At 42.0% G+C, this 25,683-nt stretch overlaps 1 protein-coding gene across 3 annotated transcripts in view; it reads right to left on the bottom strand.

Moving 5' to 3' along the window:
- The window catches only part of RCOR1 (REST corepressor 1), a 117,554-nt gene that overhangs the window by 50,938 nt on the left and 40,933 nt on the right, over window positions 1-25,683 (bottom strand). The gene's annotated exons all lie outside the window — the stretch shown is intronic.

Here is a 25,683-nt window from a genome sequence, read left to right as displayed (position 1 = left end):
AAGAATCACAAGAGACCACCACAAACAATTATATGCCAATAAGATGGACAACTTAGAGGAGACACAGACAAACTCTTAGAGATGTACAATCCCCCAAGACAGAACCAGGAAGAAATACAAAATATGAACATACCAATTACCAGTAATGAAACTGAACCAGTAATTTTAAAAACTCTCAACAAAGCTGAGGACCAGACGGCTTCACAGGTGAATTCTATGAAACATTTAGAAAGGAGTCAACACCCATTCTTCTCAATCTATTTCAAAAAATTGCAAAAGGAACACAACTCAATGAGGCCAGAATCATTCTGAGGCCAAAACCAAACAAAGATATCACACACAAAATAAAATTACAGGCCAATATCACTGATGAACACTGTCACAAAATCCTCAACAAACTATTAGCAAACCAAGCTCAACAATAAACCAAAAGGATCATAAACTGTGAGCAAGTGGGATTTATCCCAGGTGTGCAAGGATGGTTCACTATCTGCAAATCAATCAATGCAGTACACTACATTAACAAAGTGAATAAAAAAATCAAATCATCATCTCAAAAGATGCAGACAAAGCTATGGACAAAATTCAACATATATTTATGACAAAAACTCTCAACAAAGTGGGTACAGAGGTACCATACCTCACCATAATAAAGGTCACAGCTAACATCACACTCAACAGTGAAAAGCTGAAATCATTTTCTCTAAGAAGAGTAACAAGACAAGAGGCCCACTCTTGCCACATTTATTCAAGATAGTTTCAGAAGTCCTAGCCACAGCAATAAGACAAAAAGAAATAAAAGGAATCCACACTGAAAAGAAGTAAAACTATCACTTTTTGCAGATGACATGATATTATACATAAAAAACCCTGAGGATGCCACCAAAAAACTAAAAGAACTCTTCAATAAAGTTGGAAAAGTTGCAGGATACAAAATTAATATACTGAATCTGTTGCATTTTTATACACAATCAACCAACTATAAGTAAGAAAAATTAAGAAAACCCCAGTTACCATCACATCAAAAAGAATAAAATATCTAATAAATCTAATAAGGAGGTAAAAGATCTGTATATGGAAAACTATAAGACAATGATGAAAAAACTAAACGATATAAACAGAAGGAAAGGTACGCCATGCTCATGGACTGGAAGAAATTAATACTGTTAAAATGATCATACTACTCAAGCCAATGTTCAGACTCAATGCAACTCTATCAAAATACCAATGGTATAAAAAAATTCCAAAATTTCTATCAAAACAAAGGACCCTGAATAGCCAAAACAATCTTCAGAAAGAAGAACAGAACTGAAGGTGCATGCTCCTTTAGACTTACAGACTAAAGACTTATTATAGACTTCAGACTATAATACAAAGCTACAGTCACCAAAACAGCATGATCCTGGCACAAAAACACACACAAAGATCAACGGAATCGAATAGAGAGCCTAGAAATGAACTTTCACTTTTTTTTGACAATTAATCTACAACACAGATAATATATTTCATGGCAAACAGAAGGGGGAAAAAAGAAAGCATGGAGAGACTTTACCTTCTTGGGCTTCAAAATCACTGCAGACGGTGACTGCAGCCATGAAATTAGAAGATGTCTGCTCCTTGGAAAGAAAGTAATGTCAACTCTAGACAGTGTATTAAAAAGCAGAGACATCGTGTGCTGACAAAGGTGTGTTCAGTCAAAGCTATGGCTTTTCCAGTCACATATGTATCCGAGAGCTGGACTATAAAAAAGGCTGAGCATCAAAGAATTAATGCCTTCAAACTGTGGTGCTGGAGAAGACTCCTGAGAGTCCTGTGGACCACAAAGAGATCACTCTAGTCAATCCTAAAGGAAATAAACCCTGAATATTCATTTGGAAGGACTGATGCTGAAGCTCCAATACTTTGGCCACCCAATGCAAAGGGCTGACTCACTGGAAAAGGCCCTGATGCTGGAAAAGATTGAAGGCAGCAGAGGATGAGATGATTAAATAGCATCACTGACTCAATGAACATAAATCTGAGCAACCTCCAGGAAACAAGTCGAGGACAGGGAAGCCTGGCGTGCTGCAGACCATGCAGTTGCAAAGAGTCGGACAAGACTCAGCAAATGAACAACAACTACAACAAAGGAGGCGAGAAGAAACAACAGGGAAAAGACAGCCTCTTCAAAAACAGTGTTGGAAAAATTGGACAGCTATATGCAAAAGAATCAGATTGGACAACTCTCTCAAATCATGCACAAAAATAAATTCAAAATGGCTTAAAGACTTAAATGGAAGACCTCAAACCATAAAAATTCTAGAAGAAAACATAGGCAGTAAGCTCTGTGACATCAATTGATCTTGGTAATTATTTTTATATGTCTCCCCAGACAAGTCAAACAAAAGCAAAAATGAATAGGTCTCAAATCCAAAAAGCAAACAACCCAATCAAAACCGGGCAGAGGACCTGAAGAGACACTTTTCCAAGAAAAACATACAGACGGCTAACAGGCACATGAAAAGATGCTCAACTTCACTAGCCATAAGGGCAATGTAAATCACCACAGTGAGATTACCACTTCACATCTACTAGAATTGCTATTATCAAACTGAAAATTGCTCAGTCATGTCCCAACTCTTTGCGACCCCATGGACTATACTACAGTCCATGGAATTCTCTAGGCCAGGATACTTAGTGGGTAGCCTCTCTCTTCTCCAGGGGATCTTCCCAACCCAGGGATCGAACCTAGGTCTCCCGCATTGCAGGCAGATTCTTTGCCAGCTGAGCCACAAGGGAAGTCAAGAATACTGGAGTGGGTGGCCTATCCCTTCTCCAGTGGATCTTCCCGACCCAGGATCAAAGCGGGGTCTCCTGCATCGCAGGTGGATTCTTTACCCACTGAGCTATCAGGGAAGCCCTACTGTTTTGTGTTTGTGTATGTATGTGCCTTTCCCTTCTCCAGGGGATCTTCCCAATCCAGCAATTGAACCCACATCTCCCACATTGCAGGTGGCTTCTTTACCAGCTGAGCCACAAGGGAAGCCAAGAATACTGGAGTGGGTGGCCTATCCCTTCTCCAGAGGATCTTCCTGATAGCTCAGGTGGTAAAGAATCCACCAGCAAGGCTATTATCAAAAAGACAACAAATAATAATTCTTGGTGAGAATGCGGAGAAAAGGAAATATTCACACACTGTTGTTGGGAATGTAAATTGGTGCAGCTGCTATGGAACAATATGGAACAAAATTCCTCAAAAAATTAAAAATAGAACTAACATATGATCCAGCAATTCCACTTCCAGGTACTTATCCAAAGCAAACAAAACAACACTAATCAGAAAAGATATAAGCACCTCTACGTTCACTGCACTCAATAAGTCAGCAAATTTGGAAAACTCAGCAGTGGCCACAGGACTTGAAAAGGTCTTTTTTCACTCCAATCCCAAAGAAGGGCAAAGCCAAAAGAATGTTCGAACTACCACAAAATTGTGCTCATTTCACATGATAGAAAGGTCACGCTCAAAATCCTTCAAGCTACGCTTCAACAGTACATGAACTGAGAACTTCCAGATGTATAAGCTGGATTTAGAAAAGGCATAAGACCCAAAGATCAAATTGTCAACATTCACTGGATCATACAGAAAGCGAGGGAATTCCAGAAAAATTTCTGCTTCATTGACTATGCTAAAGCCTTTGACTGTGTGGATTACAACAAACTGTGGAAAAGTCTTCAAGAGATGGGAATACCAGACCACCTTATCTGCCTCCTCAGAAACCTGTGTGCAGGTCAAGAAGCATCAGTCAGAACTGGACATGGGATAACAGACTGGTTCCAAACTGGAAAAGGAGTACTTGATCAAGGCTGTATATTGTCACTCTGCTTATTTAACTTATATGCAGAGTACATTAAGTGAAACAACCATCTGGATGACTCACAAGCTGGAATCAAGATTGCTGTGAGAAATATCACCACCTCAGATAAGCAGACGATACCACCCTAATGGCAGAAAGTGAAGAGGAACTAAAGAGCCTCGTGGTAAGGGTAAAAAAGAGTGGAAAAGCTGGCTTAAAACTCAACATTCAAAAAACTAAGATCATGGCATCCAGTCCCATCACTTCATGGCAAATACAAAGGGAAAAAGTGGTAACAGTGACAGATTTTATTATTTTCTTGGGCTCCAAAATCACTGTGGATGGGGACTGCAGCCATGAGATTAAAAGACACTTGCTCCTTGGAAGGAAAGCTATGACAAACCTAGACAGTGTATTAAAAAGCAGAGACATCACTTTGCTGACAAAGGTGTATATAGACAAAGCTATGGTTTTTCCAATAGTCATGTTCAGATGTGAGAGTCGAACCATAAAGACTGTTGAGCACTGAAGAATTGACAATTTTTGAACTGTGGTGCTGGAGAATACTGTTGAGAATCTCTTGGACAGCAAGGAGATCAAACCATTTAATCCTAAAGGAAATCAACCCTGAATATTCATGGAAGGACTGATGCTGAGGCTCCACTACTTTGGCCACCTGATGCAAAGAGCTGACTCACTGGAAAAGACTCTGATGCTCAGAAAGATTGAAGGCAGGGGGACAAGGAGGCAGAGGATGAAGATGGTTGGATGACGTCACTGACTCAATGGACAGGAGTGTGAGCAGGCTCTGGGAGACAGTGAAGGACAGGGTAGCCTAGAGTGCTGCATGGGGTCACAGAGTTGGACACAACTTAGTGACTGAACAACAACATGTTCATAACAGCCAATAATCAACATACGGAAGTAACCTAAGTGCCCATCAATACATGAACACATAAAGAAGATGTGGCATATATATGCAATGGAATATATTCAGCCATAAAAAAAGAAACCTTGTTGGCTGCAAAAACATGGATGGACATAGAGGGCATTATGCTAAATGAAGTAAGTCAGGGACGGAAGGACAAATATTGTATGATTTCATTTATATATGGAATCTAAAAAAAGAAATGAACAAACAGAATAGAGTTATAGATTCAGAGAACAAACAGGTGGTGGCAAGAGGTGGGGTGAGGAGGAAAGAAGTAGATGATACAGAGTAAGAGGTACAAACTCCCAGTTGCAAAATGTGTCACAGGTATGAAATGTACAGTGCGGGAAATACAATCAGTAATTATGTGGTATCTTTCTATAGTGACATATTGTAATTACTAGACTTATTGTGGTGACCATTTTGAACTGTGTAAGAATACTGAATCACTATGTTGTATGAAGTGAAAGTCAGTCAGTCATGTCTGACTCTTTGCAATTCCATGGACTGTATTCTCTAGGCCAGAATACTGGAGTAGGTAGCCTTTCCCTTCTCTAGGGGATCTTCCCAACCCAGGGATCAAACCCAGGTGTCTTGCATTGCAGGCAGATTCTTTACAAAGTGAGCTGTCAGGGAAGCCTGATATAGGTAGAGTACATCATGCGAAATGCTGGGCTGGATGAAGCACAAGCTGGAATCAAGATTGCTGGGAGAAGTACCAATAACCTCAGATATGCAGATGACAACACCCTTATGGCAGAAAGCAAAAAGGAAGTAAAGAGCCTCTTGATAAAAGTCAAAGAGGAGAGTGATAAAGCTGGCTTAAAGCTCAACTTTCAATAAATGAAGATCATGCCATCTGGTCCCATCACTTTATGGCAAATAGATGGAGAAACAGTGGGAACAGTGACAGACTTTATTTTCTTGGGCTTCAAAATCACTGCAGATGGTTACTGCAGCCATGAAATTAAAAGACGCTTGCTCCTTGAAAGAAAAGCTATGACCAACCTAGACAGCATATTGAAAAGCAGAGACATTACTTTGCCAACAAAGGTCGTTCTAGTCAAAGCTATGGTTTTCTCCGGTAGTCATGTACAGATGTGAGAGTGGGACCATAAAGAAAGCTGAGTGCCGAAAAATTGATGCTTTTGAACTGTGGTATTGGAGAAGACTCTTGAGAGTCCCTTGGACTGCAAGGAGATCCAACCAGTCCATTCTGAAGGAGATCAGCCCTGGGATTTTTTGGAAGGACTGACGCTGAAGCTGAAACTCCAGTACTTTGGCCACCTGATTCGAAGAGCTGATTCATTTGAAAAGACCCTAATGCTGGGAGGGATTGGGGGCAGGAGGAGAAGGGGACGACAGAGGATGAGATGGCTGGATGGCATCACCGACTTGATGGACATGAGTTTGTGTGAACTCCGGGAGTTGGTGATGGACAGGGAGGCCTGGTGTGCTGTGATTCATGGGGTCGCAAAGAGCTGGACAGCGACTGAACTGAATCGAACTGAACCGTCTGACTACCTTCATCCCATCTCTCCTCTCCCCCAAACCTTGTAATCCCAAATCTGGTGTCTTTTTCTGTGATTAAAAAAAAATTTTTTTAATTGACCTGCAGCTCTATATTAGTTCCTGTTACACAATATAGTGGGCTTCCCACTATGAGTGAGAATTCCATGGACGGTATCATCCATGGGGTCACAAAGAGTTGGACATGACTGAGAGACTTTCACTTCACTCAGACTGTAAGTTAAATAAGCAGGGTGACAATATACAGCCTTGATGTACTACTTTCCCAGTCTGTTGTTCCATATGTTCTAATTTGCTTCTTGACCTGCATACAGGTTTCTCAGGAGGCAGGTAAGGTGGTCTGGTATTCCCATCTTTTTAAGAATTTTCCAGTTTGTTGTGATCCACACAGTCAAAGGCTTTAGCGTAGTCAATGAAGCAGAAGCAGATGCTTTTCTGGAATTCTCTTGGTTTTTTCTATGATCCAACGGATGTTGGCAATTTGATCTCTGGTTCCTTTGCCTTTTCTAGATCCAGCTTGAACATCTGGAAGTTCTCGGTTCACATACTGTTGAAGCTGAGCTTGGAGAAGCCTATATACCCCAATCAAGTTTTTAAAAGATACCATCACAGACAAGAGGAATCTAAGAAGACATGGCAATTAGATGTAATGTGGTGGTATCTTGGATGGGATCTTAGAAGAGAAAAAGTAAAACTAAGGAAGTAAAAACAGGACATACATGGACTTCAAGTAATAACAATGTATTAACATTGTTTCATCAATTGTAAGAAATGCACCATACTAATTTAAGACAGCAGCAGGGGTGCTGGGTGTGTGGGAACTCTCTGGATTGTCCTGGTAACTTCTGTAAACCTGAAACTATTCTAAAATAGAAAGTTTACTTTGAAAAACCTCCATGCACAGCTTCCCCACTGTCTTCAGGATAAACCCAGGGCATTCCAATGCCTTGAACAGTCTGGCCACCCTGTCTTTCTAACTCCACGCCCCACTCTGCCGACAATCATCCCCATGTGATACCTGGGTCACTAAGCCTTTCTGCTCTCTCACGTATTTCCTCTCACACTTCCTTCTCACTGCAATGTCCCTCCCTATCTTTTCCCACCAGCTAGCTACTACTAGTCCTGTAAGACAGCCCTAGGATCACCGCCTGCCCTGACTCTCCCAGAACAGCTCAGTAGTCCACCCCCTCACCACTCCTGTATCACCAGGGACAGCCTCTGTCACAGCTCAGACTTTGATAATGGTCTCCATAAAGACACAAGCTGCTGTGGAAAGAACAATGACTTTATAAGTTAAACTCAATTATTACTGGTGGCAATTATTACCAGTGGCTTTGGGGTCAGTACAATCTAATTATTACCTATTATTAATACTATGTGCCAGTAACAGGGTTAAAGTACTGTACATATCTATGTCATAAAACACACAAAACAGCCCTGTGAGATAAGAATTGGTTTACCTTATCCTTGAGTCTTTCCATCCAGTGGCCATTATCTGAGCTCCTGTCTGAGACTGCATTCCTACTTGGCCACTTTGCTGCCCGGTGAGGCTGAACTCAGCTTCATGGACCCATGTGTGTACCAAGAGCCTGGGCTTCTCTGAGGATTCAGAAGGGTACATGCTAAGTACCCAATACACACGTATTACTCCCTTCAGTCTCCCCTCTTAGACTGAGGCCTTGGAGACCTCTGTGTCTTCACTGTCTGGACCGTGACCAGGGCTTCATAAAAGCTGAATAAACTGGAATGCATAAAGTAACAAGTTAGGCCACCAACTAGTGGAAAGTTTTAGGAGGGGGTAGTATGTTGAACCCCTCCACCTCTAGAGGGCAGGCCTCACCTCCCCCCACCCCCACCCCTGACACCTCTCCTCAAAGACAGGAAAAGGCTCTAGCCTGACAAGAAGGCCATTTCAAACATACAACAATGTACAATGTTTCCAGCTGACAACACCAGGCGCAAACCTTCCTCAGTTCCGGTAACCTGCGTCCAGCCAATCCTGATCTCTGTCCCTCTGATTCCTCAAGGAATTTAGGTTCCGATCAAATGCTACTGAAGTAAACTCTACACTAGAAAATGCACGTGTATACTTGGATCCTTTCTAATTAAAAAATGTTGTATGAAGGGGAACCCCTTCCAGGGCTGGAAAGGGCACTCTTGTCTGACACTTGGAAATGAACTGTCCAAGGAGACACGCGTGCTGACAAAGCAAGAGATTTTATCGGGAAGGGGCGCCCGGGCGGAAAGCAGGCAGGTAAGGGGACCCAGGAGAACTGCTCTGCTGCATGGCTCGCAGTCTCGGGTTTTATGGTGACATGAATAGTTTCCAGGTTGTCTCTGGCCAATCATTCTGTCTCAGGGTCCTTTCCGGTGGCACACATTGCTCAGCCAAGATGTATGTCAGCGAGAAGGATTCTGGGAGGTGGTTGGACACGTGGAATCTCTTTTTGACCTTTCCCAAACTCTTTCTGTTAGTGGTGGCTTGTTAGTTCCATGTTTCTTAACAGGACCTGCTGTTGTAAAATAGCTCACATTGAACGGTTACTGTGGTGCTTGGCCAGGGTGGGCAATTTCCGTCAGTGTGCTTCCCCTAAGAAAATATCATGTTTTCTCTCATTCCCCCTGACTTATCAGTTCAGTTCAATTCACTCACTCAGTTGTGTCCAACTCTTTGTGACTCCATGGACTGCAGCACGCCAGGCCTCTCTGTTCATCACCAACTGCTGGAGCCTACTCAAACTCATGTCCATTGAGTCAGTGACGCCATCCAACTATCTCATCCTCCATCGTCCCCTTCTCCTCCCACCTTCAATCTTTCCCAGCATCAGGGTCGTTTTCAATGAATCAGCTCTTCGCATCAGGTGGCCAAAGTATCAGAGTTTCAGCTTCAACATCAGTCCTTCAGTGAATATTCAGGACTGATCTCCCATAGGATTGACTGGTTTGATCTCCTTGCAGTCCAAGGGACTCTCAACAGTCTTCTCCAACACCACAGTTCAAAAGCATCAATTGGAAAAACCACAGTCTTGACTAGACGGACTTTTCCTGACAAAGTAATGTCTCTGCTTTTTTAATATGCTGTCTAGGTTGGTCATAACTTTCCTTCCAAGGAGAAAGTGTCTTTTTATTTCATGGCTGCAGTCACCATCTGCAGTGATTTTGGAGCCCAAGAAAATAAAAGTCTGCCACTGTTTCCATTGTTTCTCCATCTATTTGCCATGAAGTGATGGGACTGGATGCCATGATCTTCGTTTTCTGAATGTTGAGCTTTAAGCCAACTTTTCCACTCTCCTCTTTTCACTTTCATCAAGAGGCTCTTTAGTTCCTCTTCACTTTCTGCCATAAGGGTGGTGTCATCTGCATATCAGAGGTCATTGATATTTCTCCCGGCAATCTTGATTCCAGCTTGTACTTCTTCCAGTCCAGCGTTTCTCATGATGTACTCTGCATGTAAGTTAAATAAGCAGGGTGACAATATACAGCCTTGACGTACTCCTTTTCCTATTTGGAACCAGTCTGTTGTTCCATGTCCAGTTCTAACTGTTGCTTCCTGACCTGCATACAGATTTCTCAAGAGGCAGGTCAGGTGGTCTGGTATTCCCATCTCTTTCAGAATTTTCCACAGTTTATTGTCATCCACACAGTCAAAAGACTTTGGCATAATCAATAATGCAGAAATAGATGTTTTTCTGGAACTCTCTTGCTTTTTTGATGATTCAGCAGATGTTGGCAATTTGATCTCTGGTTCCTCTGCCTTTTCTAAAACCAGCTTGAACATCTGGAAGTTCACAGTTCACACGTATTGTTGAAGCCTACAGATGTCTTGAACTCAAAATCAGTCTTCTCTAGAGAAAAGATAAACATTTTCCTTCCATTCTGTCAATCTAGCAAACTCATTGCTTAATCAATGCAGTATCATTATGTATATAATCTTTAAACCAAAACAAGGACGGACAAAACACTTCAAGCACCCTTTAAATACACAGTGAAAAGTTTTGTGTTCTGGGTCTCCCTATTTCTCTTAACACCATTCTAACCAGCAATGTCACAAAAGTACACTGGGTCCCAATGGGCAGAACTACTGTTGTTTCACCACCGGGCACACCAAGAAGGGAAAGCCCCTCTGGCCACCGTCTGACTAATGGTGATACACCACCACCACGAGAAATACACAGGGCTGGTTTAACCTACACCATCATCCCCACGTCTGCATGGCCCAGGGAAAATTTCAGTCACTTAACTACCAGCTGAGGACACAGCTTTAATATTGTACCCATTTATTAATTAGAATCTACTTATAAAGAGTTGGGTTGGGGAAATGAGAACATGGAATTCTTTCCAAAAGTTTGGCAGAGCAAGATGTTAGAGAGGAATACAGAAAAACTGGCAAAAAGCATTAACAGAATACTGACAATTGACATAAATTAGTTTAGCTTTCAGAAGGACAGTTTGGCAATGTTTACCAAAGCCTCTAGCAATTTATCCTAAAACAAAATAATCACAGAGTTACATAAAAATTCATCTACCAAGCTGCTCATCAAGTGCTGCTGAAAATGGCAGTAAATTGGGAACAACTCAAAGGTCCAAGAGACTTTAAAAGTTTGATGTAACGATACAAGGGAAACGACGAACACTTTAAAAGAAGTTGCTTTTTTAAACTGTCCATTTAATGTACATTTTACATGAAGAGACAATACACCAAGTAAAACAGAGCAGACTACAAGAAGCACTGTATGTTACTGAATCATCCAAGGTAACAACTCATGTCCACTTACAATTACGTTTCTATTAACGTAACTCCATATCTAGGAAAAGCCCAATATAGCCCACTCACCTGGCTGGGCTGCCTTCTAACAAGAGCGCCTACTGTCCTCGCAGAGGCTCCCTCCCCAAGGCTGCTCCCACAGCTGAAGACTTAATAAATCATTAAATTGTTGACACTTAGTAAGAAATTATTTCCTTCCATCTGATGTCTTAGGAAGTTAGGAGTTGCTTAGAGTTTAAACCCAATGACACAGTTTAATGAAAGAAAAAGGAATGATTACCCAATCTATTGATGGAATTAAAAAACAGCACTATGGATCAAATTTTTTTTAAATCTTCATAATTATTACTGACTCTTCCATAACTAATCCAGATTTGTGAGGATTTTATTAGCTTCCTGCCTCCTCAATCTCTCTTTACAGTGCTTTATCCCTTTGAAAAAATTTTGGACATCCTTGGTCCCACATGGGTGCATGCTAACTTGCTTTAGTCGTGTCTGACTTTTTGCAGACCCATGGACTGTAGTCCGCCAGGCTCCTCTGTCCATGGGATTCTCCAGGCAAGAATATTGGAGTGGGTTGCCATGTTCTCTTCCAGGGGATCTTCTCTACCCAGGGATTGAACCTTCGTCTGTGTCTCTTGCATTGGCAGCTGGGTTCTTTACCACTGAGCCACGTAGGAAGCCCCCCTTGGTCCCATAAATGGTCTTTAAAAAAAGCACTACAAGAAATATAACATATGTAGAATAAGCATACTTTCTACGACTACAATGCCATTAACCTAACTGAACCCAAGAATACTGTAAAACACTTTGCACCCAAAAGGTTAAATATCTATGCTTAAAACAGAACACATGAAACTGAAATTAAAATAACTTTTTGTTGTAGTTTTAAATGGAAATTAGGGAATTCCTCTCTTTTTGATATACAGTGATATACAAACAACTTAGTAATAGACTTTGGGGAGTGGGTACCATCTCACTCCTGTAAGAAATGATCTTAATTGGGCATACAGTCTGAAGCTAGGACTATTACTAGTCTAATTCAAACAGTAACATATAAATACAAAAATCACATCATATCTCAGCAGAGTTTAGCAATACCACAATATACAATTTTACTGTTTTCTTTTAAAAACAAATCTAACCCAATTTATACAAATCACACCATATTAACAAAACCTCTATCCTTAATATTATAGCTGAAACTGAAAATTGTCATACAATCTTTTCATTAACATACTAATCTGGTAATATCACATTTTAACAATGTTGGAAAACCAGATGCCTTCAATTTCTTAATACTAGTCTTAGAAAAGGCACATCTCTTTTTAATTTAGCACAAATTGAAAAGTTAACTTTATTATATAAGATTATTAAATTATAATAAGTTTATTATAAACAAAAATTATTTTTGCCCCCAAAAGTAACCTATGCAAAAATGTCTGTTCAAATTTTCATACTTGTTAGGGAAATCACAACAAATACCACTTACACTGTACATCAAATTCATAGAACAATTTTATTAAAAAGCAGCAAAATGTTCACGTTCATCAGATCACATAAAGCACACAAACTCTGGTTCACATCACAGAGAACCCGTGGTGATGAGCCGGTTAAACAGACGGGCTCAAACCCAAATCACCGTAGGGCAGAATTCTAGGTGTGCTGCCTACAAAGCTTAAGACACTGAAAAAGTCCCTTGGAAAGAAGTCTTCATTTTCTCAAATGAAAAACTGACTACTCTTACTATGAAAGCCAGTGTTTGGAGTAAGACAAGCAAAAAGCACCACCTGAGAAAAACTGAACATAATTTTCTAAGTGCTTCCCAGCTATGGCTCTCTTCTCCTACATTCCAAACCACTGACCCAGGCCCTCAGTGGCTTGTTCAGGTCGCAACAACATCCTTATCAAACTCTCCGCCTCCTCCCCTTGCCTCCAAATCCAAACTTGTTCCAAACAGATTCAGGAAACATCTGTCTTGTCTGTGTAATTCTATTTCACATTACCTCGTGTAACTCTACTTCACATTTTCCTGCAAGAATTTCTCGGAAGTTCATGCCGGCTCCTAACCTGACTCATAATGTTACAGCTACAAAGAGCTTCACAGAGCCTGCCTAATTTCCAACTGAGGAGACCATCCTCTGGAGACATGCAGTGTCTTGCCCAAGGTGATTCAATACCAAGGCTAAGTCTTTAATGCAGGCTCCCACTACTATTTCTGTCCCCAGGTCTCAGCCACACATGATCACACTTAGTCCAGACCTTTCATGCTCAGGAAAAAAGCATGGTTCCTTGTCATGGTGCTGTGGGACTTCACAGAAATTTCTGGTAAAACAAAGTAATTGTTCTTGTTACTATTATGTTACCTGCCACCAGAAGAGCCAAAATACCAACGGAAGGCTCATGAGCTGTAACGATTCTACTACCTAGCCACTCATAATGCTGAGGAGAAGAAGATATATTTGTTTTGATAGTAGAGATCTCATAACTTTCTACCAACCAAACAAACCAACTTATTTATATGCAAATAGCTAAGCTCAATAATTTATCCAAATATTTGTTAAGATCCTATGTAAAACACTTCATTTAAGTTAAATTTTAAAAAGCCCAAAAAGCCAACAGAAAAATGGGCAAAGAAGCTACCTCCTAGAAAAAAGTGGCTTCCCTGCAGAATTGCAATTTATGTAAATACTCCCTTTCTCCAGGAGGTGGAGCTTTACTCCCCACCACTGGCTTGTGAGCTGGACTTAGTAACTGGATTCCAAAGAACAGAGCAGGAAAGAGGGCGGGGTAACCCTACGGGAGAGAGATCTGGTTATCATTACCTTGGCCAGGTAATCAAGGTTAACATGGCATGGTTCTCTTCATGATTCCAGCACGTACGCCATCCCTGCTGCCTCTACCCCCGACACGGACACACTCTAATGTGATGAGAAGTGAAGGGCAGTCTGCCGCTGTACAGTCTTCCCCAAACCCATTACACCAGCCTCATTGTAAGAAAAAGGACAGATAAATTCAGGAATATTCTACAAAACTCCTCAAAACTCTCAAGATCATGAATAACAAGGAAAGACTGATTAACTGTCACAGCCCAGAGGAGACCAGGCAGGCAAGACAGTTCAGTGCAATATGGAGACCTGGACTGGATTCTGAAAAAGAAAAGGCGCATCAATGGGAAAACTAGTGAAAACCGAATCAAGCTTAGGTAACAGTGACGCACCAGTGCTGGCCTCTTGGTTTTGATGCTGTGATAGACTGAATGGTAATGTAAGAGGTCAACACCAAGGACACTGGGAGAGGGACCTGATAATCTGCAGTGTACAGGAAGGGGAGAAGGTGAGTAGCCATCTGTTTCTGAGAAAGTAACACCCCCAAAACTTATAGAATTAGTGCAATAAACATAAGAAAATGTCGAAACTACAACTTGCAGATCATTTTTAAAAAGAAAGAAAAACCCTGCACTTGTTTCAGAGCAACAATGCAATGGGAAGCTGTCCAGTTAAAATTTTATCCTTCATAATCATACCTTAGGAGAAACATATACAGTTTAAAATCCCACTAGATAAATAAATCAAATTGTCTAATATCAAAAAGGATGGGTAAGATTTAAAGATTTGCTTTATACTACAGATAGCTTTTCCAGGATGATGACAGCCATTTTAATTATATGCCAATTATGAAAATCCTTTTCATCTTCAAAAGCCATTAATTAATTAATCCTCACAATACTTCTGTGTTATAGCAATCTTATTCAAAGCAAAGACAACCTGCCTAAAAAGGTTTAAGTAAGTCAGCTTCAAGTGGAAGTAAATCAGGCTTAGATCAAAATACTTGGGTTTTAAAGCACCTAACAAAAAGCCATTATGTCTCCATGCCTTAAACCGAAGATGCACCAAAAGAACAATATAGGTGGGAAATCCTAAATCCAGACACTGGGCACACGCAAGTATCCACCACTGTGATGAGGAACATCCTGAAAACAAAGAAACAAAATGCCTTTTGATGGCTGGGTGTGTTAGTTGCTTAGCCATGTCCGACTCTTTGAGACCCCAAGGAATTCTCCAGGCAAGGAAACTGGAGTGGGTTGCCATTTCCTCCTCCAGACATCTTGCAAAGATATGTTCAAGAGCCTTTTTAACACATTCCTACCTTGTATGTGTTTGGGCTTACAAAGTCAATCTAACAAAACTACTTAAGGGCAAAAACCAAAACTAGAAGAATTTTTTTTTTTTTAACAGCTGAGGCAAAGTGAATTAAAATAATAAAAACAATTTATTTCTATTCGAATGGGCTCACCAAGAAACATTACTACTCACACAAGCTTAATCTTAATTTTGGAATTTACTGTATTGCCTGGTTCACAGATTTTTTTTCATCTTGTCTTTTGTTTTATACAAACCAAGTGGGAGGAAGAGATGGGGCAAGATAAAAGGAAATATTTATTAACCAACTATTATGTGCCAGGTACTTTCACAAACATTAACTTATAATCATCTCTAGAAAAGATACCAAAGTCAGTTCTTAAAAACTGAAAGATCATAAAAACACAGGAAAACGTCATGATAAAGTGGGAAAAGTAAATTACGAGGCTTGCCATAGACAAGGTCCTCAGAAGATGGATGCCAATGAGCACCATAAAAGGAAAAAAGAAACGTCTGAATACGAGTCGTTCTAAAGGACGACAGGTCAGACACTCCAGGAAGCCGGTGCCAACACACACAGAAGCAGCGAGTAAGACGGCTGCCTCCAGAGAGGAGAAACAGAAGGCTGAGGATGCCGGAGAACTCTCCTTGTCATCATACATGCCCGTTTGCATCTTTGAATTGTGTGCTACATGCCTATAATACCTATCCAAATATTCAATAAATTTTTATTTAAGAAGAAAAAAAGTGAACTACAGGGAACGAGGTGTGGCCACGACCACCAATTCTCAGTTACTGAGACTGGCTGGACCACCACCCTCTGGCTGGGAACACCATGGTTCCCGCAAACATCCAGGCCTTCCAGCTCACAGGAAGGGGAGGTGTTGTCATAACCCACAGCCATTATAAGGCATTACTCAATGACAAGCTCAAATCAGAATTCAGTCTTGTCTTTACTTCCTCTTCAGCTTTATGCAAGTGCCCAACTCAAAATGGAATCCACATTTTACCTGATGCCAACAAATATGTAACAAGAATCTTTTACAAATTACTAAGAAATAACACTAAACCTTGACAGCAGCTATATTCAAATGGACACACACACCCTTCCAATTTATGTTACCTATACATTCTAAGCACATTCACTACTTATCAATAGTAATATTTTTGTCAACTGGAAGACAGAAAATGTTAACAGTAAGTGGCTGTTATGCTTCTAAGCAAAAAATCTCAGCTGGGAGGCTGGTTCTAGGCTGACAAAAACAGAATATGCTAGAGAGAAATGTAGTTTTGAGAATTTTCCCCCAAAGTAAGGCCTCAATGAAAGGACATAATAAAATACTTAAATACAAATGTAGGTAGATGGTACAACAATATGTGAAGGGAAATGTTCAGAAGGACAAGAAGATAGGCAAGACTAATAAGAGGACGGAACAAACAACATCACACAAAACACTTAGTTTGAGGACACAAGAATCAGGCAAAGGTCTGAGAAAGCTAAGCACTGCCCAAAGGAGACAGGGGGCAGGAAGGTACCCACAGGGCACTTCTCAGCACCCTTCTTCCATCCCGCCAGTCATCCTCTGATGCAGCCATTTACAGGGTTTAGTGAAACAGTTCTGGAATGCAACAAGACTGTCCAGACTGAAGTAGAGTTGCCTAATATCTTTAAGCCTCAGTTTTCTCTACTGTAAAGATGGAAAAAACAATTTCTTCCTCATAGAGATTAAATAAAATAGCATTTTAAAACAAGCAGCAAAGGTTATTTAGCACATATGAGGGGCTTAAAATAAACGATCCAGACATCAGAACTAGATTCAATCCTAAAGCTGCTTCTAAGAGACCCGGTTACCCTGCTCCCATCGAAAGCAAACCTAACAATTCTACTTATTCCAGGCATAAAGATCCTCTAGAATAAGTTTTCTTTATTTAAAAGGCCTACTACTAATAATCAACTCAGGCAACTCTCAGCCACCAGAGATCAGATACATGCAAGTCTCTAAATAATGAGGGGACCCATTCAGTCTATAAATACGCTTACTCATATCAAGAATTTCTACTTCAGTCTGAAACTATTTTTAACTCTATATCCCTCATAAATGGCAATACTCAAAACTTACAAGTCAAATTATTTTCCCCAATCACAGTCGGTGATCTGTGATGCAGCTGTGAGAGTTCTATCAGCTGCTGGTAAATTAGGAGTTCACTTTAAAACTGAGAACATTCTCATTAAAATCCATGCATTCTACTATGAGTCCAAGTCCTAATACTTACACAGCAGTCAGGAGTGAGAAGACAAACTATTCAGTACATGGCAAGCCATCCAACACTGAATAATTAATAACTCTAAAAGGGGGCACCTTCCCTGGCCATCCAGTGGTTAAGAAGCCACCTTCCAATGCAGGGGATGCAGGTTCCATCCCTAGTCAGGGAAGTAAGATCACATATGCCCCCAGGGCAACTAAAGCCTGTGGGCTACAACTAAGATCTGATACAGCTAAATAAATTAATTCATTTAATTTTTTAAAAAAGAGAGTTCCGTGTTGTTAAAATATCTCAGTTCCAAACTCAGCTGGAAAGAATATCTATGATACCAATGAGACAAAATAGAGTTCAGTAACCCCGAGTTCATTCCTTCATATATTAATACAACAACTGCAGAATAATCAAACTCCTGCAAAAATACAGAAATTTCAGAAAGTATCTGGGACTGTTTCCCCATCAGTAAAGTGAGAAAACTGGACCTGACCTCTAGACTCCACTAACAGACAAGAGAGGACATCACCCTACCTGCTGCACTTTGAAGCCTCCCCCGCCCCGCCCGCCCCCCCCCACCCCACCCCACTTCCCGCTCTCCGGGGAAATCCTGTTTGGTTTTATTTTGGTTTGTTTCACTGATGGGTGTGGTGAGGTCTGTGAGGTTTGTGTGCTTTTTTCCACTCACTTCCTCCTGAAGCTTTACTACACACTGATTCACGGTAACCTTAGTCGTTAGCACTGCTTGCTGATCACTACATTGCTTCTAGCTCCCTCTGCCTCCCTGCCCTCACACACCGCCATGCTAGAGAACCAACCCATGGTGGATCATAGACAGAATGCCCGTTTCCTCAGTCAGACTTTTTCACTGTAGACAGACTGCATTCTAACCCAGCAACTCAATTGCTCACACCATCTCTAAAAGGGCCAAAGACTCAGCTTTAGAAGTCACGGGGCCAGATGCCACACAACTGCTTCTGAGGAGACCTTACAGCCACAAGTGCTCCTCACAATGAGGACAGGGGCAGCGAACACCACTCCTAGAAACTGCTGCCTGAGGCCGGTCCCTTCAGCTCTTCTGGCTCCTTCCCACCCTCCGTCTTGCCCTGGTTCATGGAGCAGAAGTCACATGCCTATGGCTAACTGCACGGAAGGGTGGGAAAGCACAGTAATAGCTTCCGCTTTAGGACGAATAATGTGGGAAATTCCCCCCAAAGACAGTGTTCTAAAGGTGCTGGTGGCCAAAAAGATTAGAGGTATTACTGAATCTATGTTCCAATTTCCTGATTTTGATCCGTGCTTTATATAAAGGAGAATGTCTGTCTTTATAGGAAAAACAATGATACGTTAAGTAATAATCTACAACTCAATAATAAGAAGACAACCAAATTAAAGTGGAAAAAGGATCTAAAAAAGTATTCATCCACATAAGCATATGAAAAGATACTCAATATCATCAATCAACAGGGAAATACAAATGAAAAGCACCAAGGAAATTCTCTGGTGGTCCAGTGATTAGTGCAATGGCCCATGCTTGATCCCTGCTCAGGCAATTAGATCCATAAGCCACAGGGCAAAGAAAGAAACAGAAACACATACACAGTGAGATACACTTCACACCACCAGGGTGGTTATAATTTAAATGACAGACAATAACAAGTGTAGACAAAGATGTGGAAAAAATGCAACCCTCATACACTGCCGGTAGGAACGTGAAGTGGAGCAGCCCCTCAAGAATGGAAAACAGCTTGGTGTGGAATCCAAGACTGGAAGCAATGCTCCCAGGACCCACGGGCGCCAGTCCACTGTCCCCGAGATTCCAGAGCCACACAGACCCCAGTCCACTGCTGAACTTCATCTGTCCCCTCTGCAAGACTGTGGGATCCTCTCCAACCTCAACGTTCTGAAATTGCATTATTTTTTCCTTTACTCACTGTGCTGGGCACTTGGTGGATCTGTTCAATCTAGAGATTTATGACCTTCAGTTCTGGAAAATTTTTAAAGGACTAATTTAATCACTGTGCCCTTTCAATTTTCTTTTTTCCCCCTCTCTCTAGTAATCCAGATGTAGGCTCTCCTGAACTGATCCATCAACTGTGATATACTCTTTCTGTTTTGCGTCTGCATTTATCACTAATGATTGACATAAAGTCATAACTGCTTTGGTCCTCTCTTTCTCCTGGCATGGCGTCTCTCTTCCCTGTGCATATACGCATACACCTGAGGGAAGCAGACAGCATGTGCTGCTGCTTCAGGACACTTCTGCTACAAACCTCAGCACCATTATCACACTTGAAGAAAACCGACACTTGATACACAGTCCACATCCACATCTCCCCACCTCCTCCTCCTCCCCAAACAATACTCTTCACTGATCTCATCACGGCTCAGGCACTGTACATTTTCATCGGTCTTCGCTTAATACTTTCTGAATGATTTTTTTTCAGTTTCCTATTGAAAATTTCCTCTGCTCTTCTATTTTCCAAGAGCTCTTTCTTACTCTCTGAATGGTTCCCTATTTTGTATAATCTTTTTTTTTTTTTGGCTGTCCAGCACACAGGATCTTAGCTCTCTGACCAGGGATCAAACCCATGCCCCTTGCAATGGAAGTGTGTGTTAACCACTCGACTGCCAAGGAAGTCCCTTTAAAATACTATTTTTGTATCATGAATTTAACATTTTCTTTAAGTTCTTTTAGCCTTTTGTTTTTGAAGTTTGAACTTTCCTTCTGCAATTTACGTTTTCTCTCTTCATTCAATTTCTTTTTTATCTGCTTGCATTACTGTTAGAAGCTTTCTTCATGTTTACAATGATCCTTGACTGCTGAGGCACAATTAGGAAGGAAGTCTTAAAAAGCAGGTTTTCCCTGCATGTGCACACAAGGCTTCCTAAGCAGCAAGGCTTGCAGAGTGATGGGACATGGATCCATCTGTTTCCCTGAGAGCCACGATGGACTGTGTTCTCTAAAGCTGACCACAGTACCTCTTACTTCATGTGATCTTCTAACACTGTGACCAACTGGAGCTCTTGCCTCCAAGAGGTGAGGTTTATGTTCCCTCCCCCTTGAACTTGGGCAAATTTGTAACCAAAGCATGTGACATGCTTTGACTTTCAGGCACAGAGACAAAACAGATTCTACCTGTTTCTCTTGAGACATACACCTTTGCAAAGTGTGTGTCTGAGTACGTGATCTGAGTGCCTTGAAGCAGCAGCACAATCTAGTCCACACGCAGAGACCTTGTGGAGAGGTCCCGAGACTACACGCTGAGAAAGGAGCCTGCCGTGCCCCCACCACACACACAGACCCACCTCCCTGTGCCCACGGCTCTTCCAGCTCCACCGACTGACAGCAGCCAAGACGTTACCTGAGCCAGCATCAGAATCGCCCAGCAAAGCTCCCCCAAATTCCTGACCCACAGAAAGCATGCAATTAGCTTGGGGGGGGTCATTTTTTAGGCACGAAAGTAAGAAAAATACTACTATACACTGGGAAAAAGGGGACCTTTGTTATGTGGTGGTGGGAAATGTGGTGTGCAGTCATGTGGAATCTTTTACCTAATCAATTCAAATGACCCATCGAAGGAGACTCCCGGGCATGACACTGAACATGTCACCAGTCTCTTCACAATGCCTATGATAAAATGAGAGGGGAGAGAGGAGTAGCTAGGGAAAACGGATTGCTAAAAATAAAGGAAGTCAGCTGCGCCTGAGTGCCGCAACTGCTAAAGCCTGTGAGCCTAATGCCCGTGCTCCACAACGAGAGAAGCCACTGCGATTACAAGCCGAACACCGCAACTAGAGAAAAGCCTGTGCAGCAGCAAAGACCGAGCACAGTCTAAATAAACACATAAATGAATACATCAAAACGAGAAATGGCTATGGGGGAGAAATCAAATCCAGGCTATGGTTGAAAAACTTTTTAAAATACCTCAGAAAGATCCAAGAAGGTTCCAAATTGGCATTTCAAAACAAACCAAGGATCTTCTAAAAACATTAAGGGCTGCTTCTAAAGAGCCTCTTCGATGAAGCAGTGGAGCTGCTCAGACTGTTAGGAGCAGCTGTCCCGCAGCAGATGCACAAGGAGCCGGAGGAAGGGAAGGACCCATCGGAAGGTGGCTTTTGTCTAACTGGAGTGGATTAATAAACTGACACACAGAAAACCTACACAAATTTTTAAGGAAGTGTACCAGTTTGGACTGAAAGAGACAAAAATAATATAGAACAAAGGCCTTTTTTATTCCCAAAATATTATGAGCATGAAGCAGACTAAGAAAACTTCACTCAGCTATAAAACCCAGCCATTCCTTTTTTTTTAACTTTACACCGGAGCACAGCTGATTAGCAGTGTTGTGATAGCTTCTGGTGCGCAGCAAAGGGATCCAGTTATACACATACACATACCTGTTCTCTTTCAAATTTTTTTCTATTCAGGTTATTACAGAGTAATGAACAGAGTTCCCTGTGCTACACAGTAAGTCCTTGTTGGTTATGTATTTTAAATACAGTAGTCAATCCAGAATACATGTCAATTGCAAACTCCCAATCTATCCCTCTCTAAAAACCAGTCATTTCTTGAAAAAAAATTTGCAAATCATAGATCTAATAAGAGATCAATAACCGGAATACATAGAGAACTTGTAAAACTCAACAGTATCAACAACAGATTTTAAAAATGGGCGGAGTACTTCAACAGACATTTCTCCAAAGAATATACACCAATGGTTAAGAAGCACATTAAAAGATGTTCAGTATCACTAATCATTAGGTAAATACAAACAAAATGATACCCAGTAGGATGGCTACCACCAAAAAAAGAACAGGAAAATAACGAGCATTAGTGAGGATGTGGAGAAATCTGAACTTTTACATGGTGCTGGGAATGTAAAATGGTACAGTCAATGTGGAAAACAGCAAGGCAGTTCCTAAAAAAAAAATTAAATTACCATATGAGCCAGTAATTCCACTTCTGGGTATATATATCCAAAAGAATTGAAAGCTGGATCTCTGTGATATTTGTACACCTATGTCGTAGCAGCATTAGTCACAACAGCTAAAACATGGAAGCAATCCAAGGCTCCATCCACAGAAGAATACCCAAGCAAAATATGGCACATCCATACAATGGAGTATTATTCAGCCTTGAAAACAGAAGGAAATGCTGACACAGGCTACAGCATGCAGGAACCTCGAGGACATCATGCTAACAAACACAGGCCAGTTACACAAACACAGACGCTGTATGAGTCCACTTATATGAGGTGCTTAGAGTAGTTAAAAGTCACAGAGACAGAGAGCAAAACGGCAACTGCCAGGAGCTGGGGGGAGGTGGATCGTGGGAATGAGAGCTTAAGTGTTTAATGGATACAGAGCTTCAATTTTACAAAATGAAACGCATTCTGGAGGTGGATTTTTGCTGACGGCTGTACAACATTATGAAGGTATTCAATATCATTGAACTGTTCACTTAAAAGTGGTTAAGACGGAACAACAAGGTCCTTGTGCAGAGCACAGGAACCTACATCCAGTCTCCAGGGATGGAGCATGATGGAGAAGACTGTGGAAAAGAACATGCGTGTGTGAAACTGAGGCGCGGCGCTGCGCTGCGCAGCAGGGGTTGGCATGGCGTTATGAACTGTAAACCAACTGTACTTTGGTAAAAAATGGCTGAAGAGAACTGAAAGTAGCTCAGTCATGTCCAACTCTTTGCAACACCATGGACTGTATAGAATTCTCCAGGCCAGAGTACTGGAGTGGGTAGCCTTTCCCTTCTCCAGGGGATCTTCCCAACCCAGGGATCAAACCCAGGTCTCCCACATTGCAGGCAGATTCTTTACCAGCTGAGCCACAAGGGAAAATAGTTAAGATGGTAAATTTTATCTTACATGTATTTTAACCCAATTATTAAAACCTAGACACTACTATAGTAAAGGATAACTCAGAAGGCAAAACAAAACTCTCAGAGTAGAGCCAAGAGCCTTGGAGAATCACTCCCAGGTGAGAGAACTGAGTCCTGATAAAGGGCTGGCAGCTGTGCCCGCCTGGATTTCAGGAACACCTTGGACCCGTGACTGCTGCGCCTGTTTTCTCCTTTTCTGAACAGGTGTGCCTGCAGCATCTATCCTAAGCCTTACCCACCATGTGGAGAAAACAGATTACTTGGCTCTTAGGTCCACATGTGTCCAGATCCAGAACTATACCTGAGGAAACACATCTGGCCACAGCTGGCCTGATTTAGGGGACAGGATCTGATGTCACAACTGGAAAAGGGTGCTGGGGGAGGGTATGAACATAATTTGCATGTAGTAGGAACATCTTTGACTATACAGATAAAGGTCCATATAGTCAAAGCTATGGTTTTTCACATGTACAGATGTGAAAGTTGGACCATAAACAGGGCTAAGAGCTGAAGAACTGATGTTTTAGAACTGTGGTGCTGGAGAAGCCTCTTCAGAGTCCCTTGGGCTTCAGGGAAATCAAACAGTCAATCCTAAAGGTAACCAGTCCTAAATATTCATTGGATGGACTGATGCTGAAGGGGAAGCTCCAATACTCTGGCCACCTGATGAGAAGAACTGACTCACTGGAAAAGATCCTGATGCTGGGAAAGATTGAGGGCAGGAGGAGAAGTGGATGACAGAGGATGAGATGGTTGGATGGCATCACTGACTCAATGGACATGAATCTGAACAAACTCCAAGAGACAGTGAAGGACAGAGGAGCCCGGTGTGCTGCAGTCCATGAGGCTGCGACAACTTGTAACATGACTTAGCGACTGAATATCAACAATGGGAACATCTTACAATCAAAAGGTAAATTGTGGTAAATCATCTTTTCCAAAAGTGGTCACAACATCCTCCTACACATTCTCCTCAGAATCAGACTTTGATTCAAATTTTATCAAGAGGTGGAGTCTATGTTGCCTCCCTCTGAGGCTGAACAGACATGAGACTAGGGCAGAACCGAGGCTGTGAGGCTCCTGAGGCAGGTCACAAAGGTGATTTGACTCTCACCTGGCTCTCCTGGCACGTGCCCATGCTGAGACCCAGGAAAGGAGGTGCCAGGCCAGTCCAAGCCGCTTCAGTGGCCCTGCTGATCTGTGTGCAGCCACTATGTGACCACAACCTGAAGAGAAATACAAGCCAAACCTGCCCACGCGTAAGCCCTTCCTAAACCCTGACCACCAAAAACCGTGTGAGATAGTAAACTAACAGTTGTTGTTTTCAGGCAATAGCTGTGACAACAGCAATACAAACAGTGACTAGGATGCAGGCTGACAGTTGTTGGAGGCTGTAGGCCTTTACATCTGGGCCAGTTTTCTCTCAAAGAAGAATCTTATCTACTGCCCGGAGGGAACAACCAGGCTGCAAGAATTCTGGGATGTCCTGAGGTTCTCACCATTCACCGTGGAAACTTCACGCAATCTCTGCACCCAGCACCGTCTCTGGTCTAGGCACCCACACTCCAGCCTTCCCCTCCAGCATCCCTGGGGCTCACACTCCACTACGAGTAAACTGGCCCTCTGCTGGGAGAGGGAAAGGGTAGCTGCTGGGTGACAGGAGTGGAGCCAGACTTCCAGTCAGCCCTGCAGCTGAGCCCTGCCCACAACACACTAGGCCCTGCAGACAGCTGGCATGTCCACCTGCCCCCCACCCCGGCCTTTGGGAGGCGCTGCAGCAGCAGCCTTCTTGCTTCCTAGGGCCTCACACCACCTCTCCCTCCCTCTGGCTCAGCCTCCTCAGTTCTGCCAAGGTAGTTACTTTACATTAGCCTGTTTTCAGTTTCCAAAACACTAGTGACATCTCCAGACTGCTCTACTCTTTCCAGTATCCCATTACTGAAGGCATCAAAACTCAGTCTTTTTACCCTCTACCCGTCTGCCAGCTCTATATGCTTTGTTCACATTCCCTCAAAGCTAATCTCTTAGTTCAGCCTTCACTCTCACTAAAAATCTTTCAAATGGCCTTCCTAACTCTCTTCTACACTCTACCCAGGCCTTCCTATGATGTCTCAGAATACTCCTCTGCTCCTATTATGCTAGCACATACTAAGCGTTCAGTGAGTTTAACGATTAGTATTATCATTAAATAATCAGCCCAAGACTTTCGTAAGGATTATCTCTTAATCCTCATACCAATCCTATGAGATAAATATTATCCTCACTTAACAAAGAAAGTAGTTCAACAACTACCTATGGAATTGAATCATTTCTCATTTTTCTCTTGCCAA

The sequence above is a fragment of the Bos taurus genome, chromosome 21 (assembly GCF_002263795.3).
Source record: "Bos taurus isolate L1 Dominette 01449 registration number 42190680 breed Hereford chromosome 21, ARS-UCD2.0, whole genome shotgun sequence".
Classification (NCBI taxonomy): Eukaryota; Metazoa; Chordata; class Mammalia; order Artiodactyla; family Bovidae; genus Bos; species Bos taurus.
Note: the sequence above shows the minus strand (reverse complement) of the source record. Positions and strands in the feature narration are given on the sequence as shown.